We start from the raw sequence: 16,796 nt of genomic DNA, 5'->3' as shown, positions 1-16,796 counted from the left end.
TCATTCAAAATGCGTCGGTGCTGAAAGCTGGAAATTGGTCTGGACAGGAGGGGGGTTTAAGTACTCAGTAAGCAAGTGGTTAAAAATGAAGCCTCTAAATACCTTTTTGTAATGTATCTTCAGGCCAGTCACGTGACTCCTGGCCACTCCTGGCCGCTCTCCTACTCCGATCCAGCGCTACAGCAGGAGGGGCCAAGTGGCTAGGATGGTGGTCACGTGACCTCCAGGCTGACGTCAAAGGGAGATCTCAGCCCCTCCCGCTGTAGCCCCGGAGTGGAGTATTAGAGCAACCGGGAGTCACATGACTGGCCTGAAATACATTACAAAAAGGTATTTGGAAGCTTTGTTTTTAACACACAATTACACTGTGGATTATGCCAGTTTAAAATAGGGGGGGCTGGCAGTGAATGGTAGTGTAGGGTTACAAACTCTTTAATTATTATAGGCTTACCTTTAGGTAAAAATCACAAAGCAGGCTTTACTACAGCTTTAAAAAATAATAATTTTACAGCAACTTTAATTGGTGTTATTTTTGAGTTCTTCTGTAGTAATCTCTTTAACATTTGAATTTTTTGGATAAAATGCTTTTCTGTTTCACACATAAAGTAAAATATGTTATAAGAAAATGATATCAAATATAAGAAAATCAAAACCAATGTCCTTGATTATCACATGATGTTTATTGCATTAGTCCTTGTAGCATTAAACTGTTCCATTGACACACAAAAAGAAACATATCTTGACGTACTTGTGCGTTGGTAAATATTCCATTATGTTGCGGCTCTTGTCTATATGGCGAACAGTTTCATGCTCCTAATAGAAATAGTCATGCATTATTATATGTTATTGGTTTGGTATTTTTCTTGTACAAGAGGTCCTAACCTTGTGTGCCATTACAGAAGCAATAGCATTAGAAACATATTAACTAGAACAGATCATAGACAGAAATTTCATGTGAAGTGAGTTATATATGCGTGAACAATGGAAGGACGCTTCTCTTAGTGACATTTTAGCTGACATTTAATGGAAAGAAAAAGTATTTTCTCAATATTGAATGGGAAAATAGTTCACATACGTACAAAGCCCTTGGCTTTTATCAGCTTGTGGCTCCTCATATACCGTACCATGCAAATAGGTAGAAATCTTTTTTTAATGACTTGCCATTTCCCAAGCAGGTCTCTCCGTACTGAAAACGATTACTAAAGCATCTCATCAAAATGATGCCAGGTGTCCCGAGGACCTATCATTTCACTTCGCCATTTTTTGTGAAGTCACTGCCTACACGCTTCTTCTTCAAACACATATCTATTACTTTAACACCCCTCTTCACATGTAGTAAATCTCCATGAAGGTAACCTTTGTGCTCTAAAACCAAGCCCAGATTATGCTGCGAAGTGGGATTATAATCACTACAGTGAGTTTTATGCTATCACAACGCTGAGACAAATTGATTTGTTTTCAAATACACAACCTGCAAATGTATTATTCAGAATCCTGTTGACATTTTCCGTAGATGTTCTTCAAAGTCAGCCATCTGGAAAGTAAATGCCTGCTGACTAGAGTCTGGTCAGGAAGAAAGGAGAAGGAAGAAAGTCAGCTATTTCAGGGCAAGAACACAGACTTTCCATATCAATTTCCAGAGATCTTAGTCTAAATCCCTTGTTAAATGCAGCTAATGAAAACATAAGTGAAGTGAACTCTTTCAAATCCATGAGTGCAACTGACAGTTTAAGAGGTGTGAAGAGAACAGATGTAAAGATGTTTGTACAATTAAAATAGACACATAGATTTGTTTTTTCAGGAAAACAAATGAAATAAAACAAACAGGAATGCATAAAGAACATGGAATCCTGACATAACAAAGCAGATTGTAAGATAGTTGAAAATTTCTGCACACTGCTGGAGTCTTAGAACTTCACGGCAACCCTTCACAATATCCTTTTTGGCTTTAAAAACATAGAAACATAAAAGAGTGACGGCAGAAAAAAAAGACCAAGTGGTCCATTGAGTCTGCTCAATTTTTATTATATGTATTTTTTTATTTATTATTTATATTTTTATTATATATATGTATATAAATACATACACTATATTACCAAAAGTATTTGGATGCCTGCCTTTACACGCACATAACCTTTAATGGCATCCCAGTAATAGTCAGTGGAGTTCAATATTGATTTGGCCCACTCTTTGCAGCTATAACAGATTCAATTGTTCTGCTAAAGCTGTCCACAAGGTTTAGGAGTGTGTCTATGGGAATGTTTAACCATTCTTCCAGAAGTGCATTTGTGAGGTCAGGCAATGATGTAGATGATAATGCTTGGCTTGCAGTCTCCACTATAATTCAAGGTGTTCTATCGGGATGAGATCAGGACTCTGTGTAGGCCAGTCAAGATCTTCCACCCCAAACTCACTCATACATGTCTTTATGGACCTTGCTTTGTGCACTGGTCCAAATCATTTGGTGGAGGGGGATTATGGTGCGGAGTTACACAAGGAACCTACACTAACCGACACATACTACAATGAAAACATACCCAACATACTACCCGTCAGAAGCACTAAGGGTCATTACAACTCATCTTAAGAAACTGCCCCAGGGCGTGGCCTGGATCCGATCCGAGATGGACGCTTAGATCTGGAGCTCCGTCCTCGAGGCCAGCAACTTAAGCTTTACAGACCTTTTTCATACCCCTGACATGGTGAGGACACCCAGAGCGACCTCCGCTACACGGTCCAGATCGCCCAGGGGATCCGACGACCTCTCCGCCCGCCCGATTCCGGACATATTCCGGGCGCGGCCCTCAGGTAGGATGCAGGCCTCCCAGGCAGAGGCGCGCGACGGAAGATCCCCGAGTGCCAGCCCTAACAGGCCAGAAGCACTGCTCCCCGCTGGCCCCAGAATTGACTGGCCTCCCGGCCCCGCAGCGGCGGTGAGCATAGACGACCTCCGCAGCGTGGCCGCAGACATTAAGAATACACTTATGGCTGCGATTTCAGACATGCGGTCGGACATACACGCCATGACATTGCGGGTGGAGGAAGTTGAAGCAACTCAAGCGAGACAAGACACCGCTCTATGCCATGTGCAACAGATAACGGAGTCCCATGCCGTTCATCTTAGGGACATTAACAGACATTTGGAGGACTTAGATAACCGCGGAAGACGCCACAACCTCAGAGTGAGAGGCATACCGGAGACCATTGAACCCTCCCAGCTATCCCAGACTGTAACCACGCTGTTTAATGAGATCTTAGACCGCCCTCCTGACACTCAGGTCAACTTTGAGCGTATTCACAGAGCTCTGCGACCAAGAGGGAGGGAGACAGACCCCCCCCCCCCCCGGGATGTGGTCTGCTGCCTCATGGACTTTCCACTTAAGGAGCAAATCCTCCATGCAGCCAGGACACACGATCGAGTCGCGGTGCAGGGAGCCACTGTTACAATTTTCCAAGACCTGTCAGGTATCACCCTACAGAGGAGAAGGGAACTTCGCCCCCTTCTGGAAGCTTTGAGGGCTAGGTCCATAGTCTACAGATGGAAGTTTCTCATTTGGTCTGACAGCTTCTCACCACGGCAAGACAGCGATCCTTAGAGTACCGGAGGACCTGGATCACTTTTTCTTCACCCTGGATATACCGCCTGTGGATCTGCCAGACTGGTATAGTGACTTCCGCCTCTCCACACTTTCCCGTGCTTTCTCCATGGATGGCATAGCGGAAGCGGGAAACTTCAGCCTGGGCCGCCGACGCCATCATCCCCCCCCTCCTCGCTCGCCTTCACATGACAACGGAGCGCCGAGGAATGGGAGTCCCTCGGCCTCTCCAGCACACCGCAGAGCCAGGATCCACTGATCTACTCATCTCTTCTCTGCTCACTGCTCCCGTCTGATTTCCAGGTACTGTGTATTGCTCCCTGTTTAGTTGCCTTTGGTTTGTCTCCCCTTGTTTTCGGCTCTGCTCCAAGTTTTATGACTTACCCAAGGCTCCCCATGGACTGATATAACATGCCCAATTTGCCTGCTTCTTAGCCCGCCACCGGCTTCCTTGTTGCCCCCCTCTTTTTTTTTTTTTTTTTCTTTCTCCCGATCCCCGTACTGCAGATCCCCTGCACAACTCTGCCACTGTTCTACATGTGCTCCTTTTACTCTCCTCATCCCTCTACCCATCAACTTCTCAGCGATGTCGACACGATGCCGTTTCGATGGACAGACCTCACTCTTTGTCATGAGACTACTCCCGCTATGGGCGCCCTAATCGGAGAACCTCAGGACCACTCCTGCCCGACAAACTTGGATCTCTCAGTCTGCTGGAGCACTACACGGGACTCCACCCTGATTTCCCGGTCTACCTTGTAATGGCCATTCCTAGGTATAGGTTACAACCGGTACTTTGCTTCAATTGTTGTTGAACTTTCTGATATGCCCTACTCTCTAAACACCCTGCCCCATTTTACTACCCCTACCCTTTTTTCTCTGCTCCCCTATTACCCTTTCTCTCCCCCTCTCTCCCCATCTTCTCCGCCCGCCTCTTTTTCTGTTTGTCTTATCTCCCACCCTCTACTATCCCTCTGTCAATGGCTGGCACACTAGGGATCCCCGAGCCCTGGGCTTAGGCTCCCACTGGTTTCCAAGGGGGATCGGGTATTCTATTCTATTCCAATTAGTTAGCTGTGCTAGGGCAATGGGGCAGCTGTAATGTAATGTATTGTATTTTATTTTATTTTATTTTAGTATGTTTATGGGCATGGCTGGTTGGGGGGATGCAACACTCGGGCTAGAGCCCCCTCTAGCTCTCCTTACCTCGAAGGCGCTGTCTTTGGCTGCCGGTTGCAGCGATATCTCTGACGATTTCGGCAATTGTCGCGCCACCTTTCTTCCCAAAGCGGATATGTACTTCTGTGAACTTACTACGACCCCATGGGATTTAGACCCGAGTGTGGCCTCCCCCGATCTGGCGATACTTTTCTGCGAGGGATGACATACAGAGGAGTCGCAGTATCCACATTGATGCTTACTTATTTCTGCCCTATCCCTTCAAAGGGCGAGTCTTCCCCCTCCAAGCACCCTATGGGGATGCCCTAAGTTTTTGGAGCCGTCGTTGTAATGTTAACCTTATATATATTGTTCACCAGGTTATTTTTTCACCAAGCTGGTCAGATGGGACGCAACTATCCAAAAAGTATTCAGGTATTACATGCTGTTCATGGAATTTCTTTATGACTGCTTTCTGTTTATATGTTTATTTACATGACACCCCCCGCTCCCTATATCATCTCACTATACCACTGTCTCACCGCTTCGCAACCCTTCTCACTATGTACCTCTCAGAGCTCTGCGGGGTATCTTTATTTCTGTCCCTCAAGGTGCTTATTGCTACTGTGGCTCTAATATTGTTTATCTATCTCTGGCATCTGGGCCTTAACTGTTCAACCTTCTCATATATTCACTCTGGGGAAACGATAACAACTCTGCTGTACGACATGAAAACCTCACCATGGATACCTTACTTTACACAGTTAGGCTAGTCCGGGAGGGCTGATTGCGCCCTCCCGGGTCTTGCTCTGGCTGCCTTCCCTTTGGTTTTTCCCTACTACAGAAGCCTCGGCAGGACCGATAGCCCCTATCTCGGTTCGTACCCAGTCTTTTGTCTCCCAAGCGGGAAGCTCCGGCAGCTCTCCTGACCTTGACCGGTTACCCTTATTGCCTGACGTAGGTGTGCGGGTCATACCCGTCAACCGGTGTAGTTTTTGCTACTCCTCGCGGAGTACCTCCTTTTCTCACACCCCTCCTACCCCCCTTCCTATACTTACCCTACCCTCTTCCCCCCTCCCTTTCTCGGGTCTCTGGTTTCCCCCGGCTTTTCCTTTTTTTTCTTTTTTTAATTTACTGTAGGGCCTACTAGCCAGCCACTATGCCGCGCTCCCAACTCAGTCCGGCCCCCATAACGCTCAAAATGTTATCCCTGAACGCTCGGGGCCTTAACATCCCCGAGAAACGCTCCCGAGTACTCTCCTATGCAAAACATACTAAAGCTGAGGTGGTCTTTCTCCAGGAGACCCACTTTTGCGTGAAGCGTGTCCCAAAATTATCCAACTCGTACTACCCTCTGGGTTTCCACTCCACCTCTCCATTAACTAAATCTAAAGGGGTATCTGTTTTGATCTCCAAGAATTCGTCACTCTCAATCACTGATTCCCTGTTAGATGAACAAGGGAGGTTTGTCTTTCTGAAAGGTACCTACAAAAACAGACCTGTCACTCTAGCAAACATATATTGCCCTAACTCGCTACAAGTCCCCTTCCTAAGGGCTATAGTTCGACGCTTACTATCCTTTCAAGAGGGAATCCTACTACTAGGGGGGGACTTTAACCTGCCTCTTGATCCTTTGATGGACTCCTCTTCGGGAACATCACATCTCACGTATAGGGCGCTTAGACAAATCAGGCACTGCCTCCATGAACTGAATGTACATGACACTTGGCATATCATGCACCCCAAGGACAAAGATTATACCTATTTTTCTGCCCCCCACAATAAATACTCTCGTATAGACTACTTTTTTCTTTCGCAACAGGACTTGTCATTACTCACGACCGCGACAATCGAACCAATGACGATCTCGGACCACCACCCTATCTCTTTGACACTCACATTACCGGAGACAACCGACAGGACATTTATTTGGAAACTGGACCCCTTTCTATTAACGGACAAATCAGTTGAAGACGATTTGAGGAAATGTCTCTCAGACTACTTCTCAGAAAACGACTCCCCAGATACCTCCAATATGACTCAATGGGAGGCCCATAAATGTGTCATCAGAGGTAAAATGATTGCGATCTCAGCATCTCTTAGGAAAGCCCGTAGGGCCGAGCTTACTGCCCTGTTCACTAAGTTGAGGCATCTTGAGGCTAGACACAAACAAACATTAGCCCAACATACTCTAGAAGAATTAACTGATACAAGAGCTCTGATAAACGAAACCCTGAACCTTAACGTTAAGAAGAAATTTATTTTATCTCAGAAGCTCTTTTATGAACAGGGTAATAAGTGTGGGCGCTTCCTTGCACAAGCACTGCGTAAACAGCGTAACAATAATGTAATACACCATCTACGTTCCTCCTCAGGCGAGCTTATTACCCACAACAGGGACATTGCTAAGGAATTTGAAAAATATTATTCCTCCCTATATAACCTTCCTAACGCGGCTCCCGACTCAGACAGTATGCTTTCTTCCTTCCTTTCCCAGTTTGCTCCTGACAAGATTTCATCCGAAGCCTCGGAGAGTCTAGACTCTCCAATATCCCCAGTAGAGTGGAACCTCGCCCTCAAGAGCTTGAAACCTGGGAAAAGCCCTGGCCCGGATGGTCTGCCAGCAGTCTACTACAAAACATTTTCCGACTCATTGAGAAAGCCCTTCCTCAAAGCTTTTAATTCCCTTTCTCCTTCTTCCCCCTTTTCGCAAAGAATGCTGGAAGCTCACATAGTTGTAATACCAAAAGAAGGAAAGGATCCATCCCAACCCAGTAATTATAGGCCTATCTCCCTTCTAAATTCAGATATCAAACTTTTTTCGAAAATTATAGCTAACAGGTTACTCCCTTTCCTTCCTTCCCTAGTTTCCCAAGATCAATCTGGTTTTATCCCTGGCAGGGAGACCAGGGATAACACAATTAAAGCCATCAACCTTCACCATCTCATTACGAGCTCCAACCAGAAAGGCTTTTTCCTTTCCTTGGATGCGGAAAAGGCGTTCGACAGAGTGTCTTGGAAATACATGAGGGCAGTGCTTCAGGCAATTGGACTGGGGCCTCACTTAATCGATTTAATTATGGCACTTTATGCTGACCCAGTCGCTAAAGTTAGAGCCAATCACACTCTGTCGGACGCCTTTCCCATCCGCAACGGGACGAGGCAGGGCTGTCCCCTATCGCCCATTCTCTTTGTTCTAACCCTTGAACCCTTTCTTCGTAAACTTTTAGCCAACCCAGACATCCAGGGTATCAAGTCCCCACTAAAAGAATACAAATACGCGGCTTTCGCAGACGACATCCTGCTTTTCCTTTCTAACCCGCTGATCACTCTACCAGTTGTGCTTTCTGAATTCAAGCAATTTCAATTTTTGTCGAATCTTAAAATCAATTTTGCGAAATCCTTTGCCCTCAACATCTCCCTACCCAATACAGTGGTAGACCAATGCAAGGTGAACTTCCCTTTTATTTGGAAAGACGATTCGATAACATACTTGGGCATTCAAATTCCCACTGCCTTATCTGATCTTTTTGCAAAAAATTTTACCCCTCTCCTAAATCAATTGACCAAAGATCTCAAAGCTTGGGATAAGCCAACGTTTACTTGGTTTGGCAGAGCAGCTATTCTAAAAATGAATGCCCTTCCACGAATGCTGTACTTGTTACAGACAATTCCCATCCACATTCCTATCTCCTTTTTCAATCAATACAGAAGACTCTGTTCACAATTTCTTTGGAGTCAGCGCAAGCACAGACTTAGTTACGAACAACTTTCGCGCCCAAAGAATCTAGGGGGTATAGGCCTTCCAAACCTCCATAGATACTATCTCGCAACTCATTTAACTAGGATAGTGGATTGGAATGTACATGCAGCCACTAAGGACTGGGTTTCTCTGGAAGCTTCTTTTTCAGCTTTGCCTCTTCATTCTATGCCTTGGCTTTCCCCAAGCTGTGTACCACCTGGTTTGACACAACATCCTCTCATAGGCCCGACCTTGCGATGTTTTCACCTAGCATGCAGAAAATCGAACATCTCCTCTTACCCTGGCCCCTTGACCCCCCTGAAATTTAACCCTGATTTCCCACCGGGAAGGAAAGCTGACTTTTTGGTGGACTGCTGGCCCACGACCCTGGTCAGGGCTCACCATTTTTTTCACAAGGGCAAACTTCAATCCAGTGCTCAGTTAGCGACTGGGAATGGCGACGCTCACATCCCCCCTTGGCAATACCTCATGGCTGCCTCTTACCTGCAGAGCATTGATAAAGACCGCTGTTGCTCCCGACAACTTTCCCCTTTTGAAAATCTATGCGCTCAAACCTCCCCCCAATCACGTCTCATTTCATACATACATACCCTGCTTTTCGCAAAACATAGAGCTAATGATACTCCTGCTTGTGCAAAATGGGAAAGGGACTTGTCCATCTCACTCTCAGAAGAGCAGTGGGAGCGAATATTTGCTAACATTCACAAAGGGTCCGCTAACGTAAACACCCAAGAAAATGGGTTCAAGATCCAATCTAGGTGGTATCACACTCCTGAGGTGATACATAAATACAAACCCACTGTCTCTGAGTCCTGTTGGAGGTGCTCCCAGGATAAGGGAACCCTTCTACACATCTGGTGGTCCTGCCCAATGATTCAAACCTTTTGGACGGAGGTACATCGTCTGACGGAACAAATCTCCTCCTATACACTAGAATTTCACCCTGCTTTGTTCCTCTTACACCATTCCAGTTTACCACATTCCACTTATCATAAATCTCTCGGGATGCACCTAATAAACGCGGCGAAACAATGCATACCTATCCACTGGCAATCCTCCCGAGTTCCTACCATCAAAGACTGGTTTTCCAGAATCCAAAAAGTTGCTGAAATGGAGAAACTTATTAACATTTCAAATGACACACCCTCTAAGTTCAATATGAAATGGGCCTGCTGGTTGCATTTCCAAACCAAACAAGAATATTTATCCATTATGTCCTCCCGATAGAAATCTTCTATACGATTTCTTGCTTAGACTTAATCGCTTTCTTACCCAACAGCGGGGGGAAACCAGAGACCCCCTCCTCCTGCCCCCCTCTTTCTCCCTTTAACCCTTTCCCATTTCCTCTTCTTATCCCTCCCCCCTTCTATTTTTACCTTCCCACTCTCCCCCTTCCCATCCTTCACCCGCACCCGTATCCTGCTTGCCCTCTCCCACATCACCCTCCCTCCCCCTCCCCCCTTCTTTTTGTTCCCTTGACCCCCCTCTCCTTTCACCCCCTAACCTCTACTGACAATTACAGTTTTATCTTTACGCAATCCTCATACTATGACTTGTACGTTCAGCTTTTCCACAAGCTAGTTCCCCTAATCTGAAAACTAGGATATCTGAGACTGATTTATCCCCAACTTTTGTCATGAACATCTGACAAGGTACAATCATCCTCTTTATGGATAAGAATGGCGACCATTATCCGGTCCCCTACATTCTACTCAGTACAGCTCAAGTGTAATCTTCCCAGGGATTCTGGTTAATTACTTGTATTCTACTTGTGGAAATGTAATGTAAATCGGAACTATGTAACATGCTGAATATACATGTCAATGATTATCTGTTTTTCTCTTCATTGTTCGCACTTTGTTTAAAACAATAAAAAAAAATTTGAAACAAAAGAAACTGCCCCAAATCACAATACAATAGCATCCAATAGGAACCCGCCCCCTCAGAAATCAGACGAACTCTGATTTCAGAGAAACAAAAATCCCACTCTAATCCCAACAGATCCCACTATCCAACATACCCAAACAATCACTGCTACATACCATTATGCCCCTACAATTGATAAACAAGTTTTCTCTTGATGATGGATACAAAATTATTTTATATCCTTAGACCGTTGGGTTCAGGTAACTACTGTTATGGATGTTCGACTATTTCTAAAAAAAAAGTTTTACTTCAATTAAGTACCTTGGAATATATGGTGTGGGGTTGTTTTTCAGCGGTTTGGCTTGGCCCCTTAGTTCCAGTGAAGGGAACTCTTAAGCTGACAGCATACCAAGACATTTTGGACAATTTCATGCTCCCAACTTTGTGGGAACAGTTTGGGGATGGCCCCATTCCAACATGACTGCACATCAGTGCACAAGGAAGGTCCATATAGACCTGGATAAGCAAGTTTGGGGTGGAGGATCGAATCCTGACCCCAACTCAATAGAACACCTTTGGGGTGAATTAGAACGGAGACTGGAAGCCAGGCCTTCTCGTCCACATCAGTGCCTTAACCTCACAAACGCCCTCCTGGAAGAATGATTAAATAGTCCTATAGACGCACTCCTAAAACTTGTGGACAGCCTTCTCAGAAGAGTTAAAGCTTTTATAGCTGCAAATGGTGGGCCAACTCAATAGCAAACCCTATGGACCAAGACTGGGATGCAATTAAATTTCATGTGCATATAAGGCTTGGTTCACACTGGAACTGTCTGTGAATCGCACAGGAATGAAGTGCATCCCCATTCTTCGGACGAATCAGGGCCGAATCTTTGCCTGAATTTGGCCCTGAAACGGAGCTAAAGATGCACAGCGTTTCTGTGCAGTGCGCTCCGCAGCTTTCCCAGAGATATGTGAACCAGCTCCATAGAGAGCCGGTCACATTCTCCTGCTAGGTGAATTAGATGTGGAGAAACTCGCATCCAATTTGCAAAGCATGCACCCCAATATTTTTGGTAATATAGTGTGTATACAGTATATATATATATATATATATATATATATATATATATATATATATATATACTTCTGTTTGAAGTCTTTTCCAAGCAGCAAAGTATAATAGAATTTCTAAGATTAATTTAGAACGTTCCTTCTGCTAGTTTGAGATCATGTCCCCATATTCTTGATTTTGAATTCAATATTAAAACTACTGCACTTCTGAGCCTTATTCACAACCCTAATTAATTTAATGGTTTTAAGCATGTCCCCTATTTCCTTTTGTTCCTCAACTGTACAAGTCTTACAGTCAGAGTTTCCATAAAAATGTAAGCTGCAACCAATAAAGTTTTGGGTAGATGGCATTTTTCCTTCTTAACCACGTCGCTGCCACAGTGGAAGATTGGTGAATCTGTATTTCTGGAAACCCATTTATAAACAACACTTCAAAAACACTTATACTGGCTGTGATCTGAGCCCTCGACAGACAGCTCAGATCACAGCCACAATGTACAGGGCCAATCAGAGTTGCTCTGTACCTTGTGGTTGCTGTGCTAACCAATCACAGCAATCACAAATGTAAACACTCTAGTGTTTACATTTGAGAGCCCTTCTCTTCCTCTCACATTAGATAGAGTATACATAGAGTAATGCCCCATACACACAATCAGAAATTCTGCCAGCAAAAGTCGCATGTGAGCTTTTGGTCAGAAATTCTGACCATGTGTATTCCAGCCATGTCCAACCATGTGTATTCGCGCCAGCAAAAGATTGAGTGCAGGTTCTCTATTTTTCGGTCGAAAAAAGGTTCCTATCTGAAAATGCATTCGTCTGTATGCAATTCAGATGCACAAAAAATCACTCATGCTCGGAAACAATTCAACGCATGCTCGGAAGCATTGAACTTAATTTTCTCGGCTCGTCGTAGTGTTGTACGTCACCGTGATCTTGAAGGTCGAAAGTTCAGAGAACTTTTGTGTGACCGTGTGTATGCAAGGCAAAGCTTGAGCGGAATTCCATCGGAAAAAAAACACCCACGTTTTTTTTTGACGGAATGTCTGATCGTGGGTATGGGGCATAAGGGGAGGAAGTAGTATTTATCAATGAAGGGGAATGATGAAGGAATTGTATGTAGCAGATTCTTGATGAAGGGTTTTGGGCAGCATTCCCACTTGTGAATCTGGCTTTTTGCCATTATGCACAGAGGACTCAGTGGGGATCCATGTGAAAAGGAGCAGGCAGGAACCCCAATTAAAAGCAAAGGGAGCCTGTGGTCATTCACATGTAACTGCATCGAGGTCTGATCAGCTGAAGATAACTGCTGCATCATGAAACAATTGCATGGGATATTACATGCGTATGGACATGAAAAGCTGCAGGCGCTGTCATGCTCCATTGCTTTCAGTGGAACTTCTTGTCTACACCTATTTGCATGGATCCCTGCTGAATGTCTCGTGGCTAATCGCAAATGCCTTCATTTCCAAGTGTGATTGGGACCTTAATTAATTTTGGGTCCAGATGTTTAAGCATTTCTTTTGTAAATCCCAACTTCATCATGTCCCTCTATATTATCTGTATATTATCTCCTTCACCTCCATTATCCAGCACATGAATCCCCTCATATCCTCTCACTGTATGCAACATGTACATTAACCCTTTCACCTCCTCTTCACTTCTTGTGCATGACCTATGCAATAATGATGCCCTTTATCTAGTTCACTATTACCAAGCTCTGTACAATGTATGCAACCTACTACAGCAAAACTGACATTTAAAAAGAAAAGAAAATCAATTCAAATTGCTGGAAATGACAGCTCTCAGCTGCTTCGTTCTATTTGAAAAGAAATTGATGGCCTGTATGCTTAAAACGTAAGCAAACACAAAACATTTATTTTATTTTATTTTGGATAGAGTAAAGGAGGGTTATAACCCTGTTGGCTTTTTTTTATGCCATAGCCAAAACAGGAAGTGAGAGGAATGCTCTCCAAAAAATCTGCACCCGTAGATGCTACAGCCCATCTTAATCTCTGTAAGGTACTACCTACTAAAATGTAGAATTTGACAAGGGAGGGGGTCCTCAAGAATTAAAGTGATTGTAAAGGAAGCATTTTTATAAAAATAAAATAAAAAAAATAACAAACATGTCATACTTACCTGCTCTGTGCAGTGGTTTTTCACAGAGTAGCCCCGATCCTCCTCTTCTCTGGCCCACTGCAGGCGCTCTGGCCCCTCCCCCTTTCTGAGTGTCCTCATAGAAAGCTGCTTGCTGTGGGGGCACTCATGCATGCTCACTCCCATGCTGGCTCTCTGCATCCTTAAGGCACAGAGAGCACAGCTCAGCCCCGCCCCCTGATCCCGCCTTACTGGCTGTGATTGACAGCAGCAGGAGCCAATGGCTCCAGCTGCTGCATCTCAGTCAATCAGGACAAAAATACCTTGTAGAGCCTTGGGTCTTGTGCACATCGCTGGATCAAGATCAGGCTTAGGTAAGTATGAGGGAGGGAAGCTGAGGGGGGAGCTGCACACTGAAGGTTTTTTACCTTCATGTATAGAATGCATGAAAGTAAAAAAAAAACACTTCAGCCTTCACAACCACTTTAATAATTCAAATTAGTGATGATATTTTTATTAGACAAGGATGAGAGACCACAGGGGTAAGGGTGGCTCATGCCAGGGACCGAAAACTCGATATCTATAAATATAATCCAAGGCTGTAGCCTTAGCACAAGGGAAAATTTTGTTTAGTTTCAGTTCATTGCCATTCGTAAAATACATAATTTTGTTCTGTTATATTCGTTATGTTACGTTAATATGTTTTCAGATAATTTATTTCTGTAGAGTGTATTCGTTATACTGAATCTTGAATCATGTCAAATTCATTTGTTATATGCGCTATAATTTAATTTGTATTAGTTGAAATTCAATGTTTATGTATGTATATTTATTCATGATGATGATTCATAGTTTGGAAAGTTGTTTGTTTATCGAATCTTTTAACACACACAATGACAATATCTCTTCTCCTCTGCTCAAATACAATACAACACCCTTCTCACTCACTTCTCAGGAATGCACTTGTCAGTAATCCAACCTCCAGCACCAATTGGACTGTTAGCCCTTGTATACACGGTTGGAAATTCCGACGGAAAATGTCCGATCAGACCGTGTTGTCGGATAATCCGACCGTGTGTGGGCTTCGTCCGGCTTTTTCCGTCGGAATGTCCGACCAACAAAGTTTGAGAGCTGGATATAAAAATTTTCCGACAACATGATCCGATCGGACTTTGTCTGATCGTTTGTAGAGAATTCCGATCAGACAAAGTGCCACGCATGCTCAGATCAAATTACGAGACCAAAGCTATTGGCTACCAGCCTGAACGTAGTGCCGTCGTAACAAACAAACGTCATTACGTTCCGAACAATCGAATTTTCCACCAACTTTGTCCGACCGTGTGTATGCAACACCAGTTTCAGACAAAATCCGTCGGAAAAAATCTGACGGATTTTGTTGTCGGAATGTCCGACCGTGTGTACGAGTGCTGACATTTACTCTGAGTTGACCTTTTTTTATTAGATCTTTAACGAATTACCGAATCATGTCGAATTCATTCGTTATATCCGCTATAATTTCTTTCGTATTCGTTGAAGTTCGTTTTTTTTTTTTATTCGGATGCATCTGAATGTCTGAAAGATGCAAAATTCGGCCGAATTTCGATTTGTTACGAAACGAATTGCACAAGCCTACAAGGCAGCCGTATTTCCTGAAGGCTACAAATGTGTCATGTTGGAGAGCAATCAGTTCCTCAGTTCTCATCAACTGGCCAGTCCAAAATTCCTGGAGAAGTTCCAATGTCTGGGAATCAAAGCTCTAGCTGTGGTAGAGACTAGGGATGAGCTTCGTGTTCGAGTCGAACGTACGTTCGACTCGAACATTGGCTGTTCGTCCGTTCGGCGAAATCCGAACTCTTGGTCCGTTCGCGTCAAAATTCGTGTGGCGCGCACGGCCCACAATGCACTGCGATGGCGCAGTGCATTGCTGGCTCGTGATTGGCCAAGCATGCACTGTGACCCCGCATGCTTGGCCAATCGCAGCGCCAGCAGCGAGGAGAGCCATGATTGGCCACAGGCAGGATGCCTGTGGCCAATCATAGCTCAGGCTGTGTAGTGCATGCCCCACACTATATAAGGCCGCCTTTGAGGCGGCCTCGTGTAGTGTGTTGGCATCTGAAGCAGTGGGTGTTCTGTGTACCTTCAACACAGTTACACACCAATCGTTTTTGGCTGATTTCCTATCTTGCTCTTGTTTAGTGGTTATTGTCTGTGCCCTGACCGCAGTATACACCACTATATTCACCTCACCTATATAGCTAGTGATCTAGCTTTAATAATAGAGCTTGCAGTCAGTAGTGTTAGGAGATAGTGCGTGCTGTGTGCGTGCTCTGTACCCAGTACATACCGCTATATCCACCTACATAGCTGTTCTCTATTTGAGCCCAATTGCCATCTGCAGGAGTTATTGGAAGTTGTGTGTGCTTCCAGCACAGCACAGCACAGTATACATCTGTATATACCCCTTTAACTCTGCTGTTTTCTGGTTATTGTCTGCGTGCCCTGACCGCAGTATACACAGTGATATTCACCTCACCTATATAGCTAGTGGTCCATCTTTAATAATAGAGCTTGCAGTCAGTAGTGTCAGGAGATAGTGCGTGCTGTCTGCGTGCTCTGTACCCAGTACATACCGCTATAATCCACCTACATAGCTGTTCTCTATTTGAGCCCAATTGCCATATGCAGGAGTTATTGGAAGTTGTGTGTGCTTCCAGCACAGCACAGTATACATCTGTATATACCCCTTTATCTCTGCTGTTTTCTGGTTATTGTCTGCGTGCCCTGACCGCAGTATACACCGTGATATTCACCTCACCTATATAGCTAGTGGTCCATCTTTAACAATAGAGCTTGCAGTCAGTAGTGTCAGGAGATAGTGCGTGCTGTCTGCGTGCTCTGTACCCAGTACATACCGCTATAATCCACCTACATAGCTGTTCTCTATTTGAGCCCAATTGCCATCTGCAGGAGTTATTGGAACTTGTGTGTGCTTCCAGCACAGCACAGTATACATCTGTATATACCCCTTTATCTCTGCTGTTCTATAAAAAAGGCATCTGCAGGAGTTAGTGGGTGTTGTGTGCCTCCAGCACAATATAAACTACCCAACTACTGTTTTACCCAACTCCCTTCAGGCCATTACCATGTCTGGAAGGCCAGCAAGGAGAGGCAGACAGGCGCGAGCCGATAAAAGAGGGCAAGCAGGCTCTGTGTCTAGAGACAACAGTGCTGGTCGTTGACGC

At 44.5% G+C, this 16,796-nt stretch overlaps 1 long non-coding RNA gene across 1 annotated transcript; it reads right to left on the bottom strand.

The window, feature by feature from the left end:
• Positions 1-661: 661 nt before the first annotated feature.
• Positions 662-1,629, bottom strand: LOC143963504 (uncharacterized). The gene is made up of 2 exons (XR_013270980.1): positions 1,472-1,629; positions 662-813 (listed from the first exon to the last, which is right to left on the bottom strand). It is a non-coding gene; the product is annotated as an uncharacterized LOC143963504 (long non-coding RNA).
• Between the last annotated feature and the right edge of the window lie 15,167 nt (positions 1,630-16,796).

This window comes from Lithobates pipiens, unplaced genomic scaffold, assembly GCF_037356315.1.
Source record: "Lithobates pipiens isolate NorthernLeopardFrog02 unplaced genomic scaffold, aLitPip1_a1.2 Scaffold_8, whole genome shotgun sequence".
Lineage (NCBI taxonomy): Eukaryota > Metazoa > Chordata > Amphibia > Anura > Ranidae > Lithobates > Lithobates pipiens.
The sequence above is the reverse complement of the archived record's forward strand: the minus strand, read 5'-3'. Positions and strand labels throughout refer to the sequence as shown.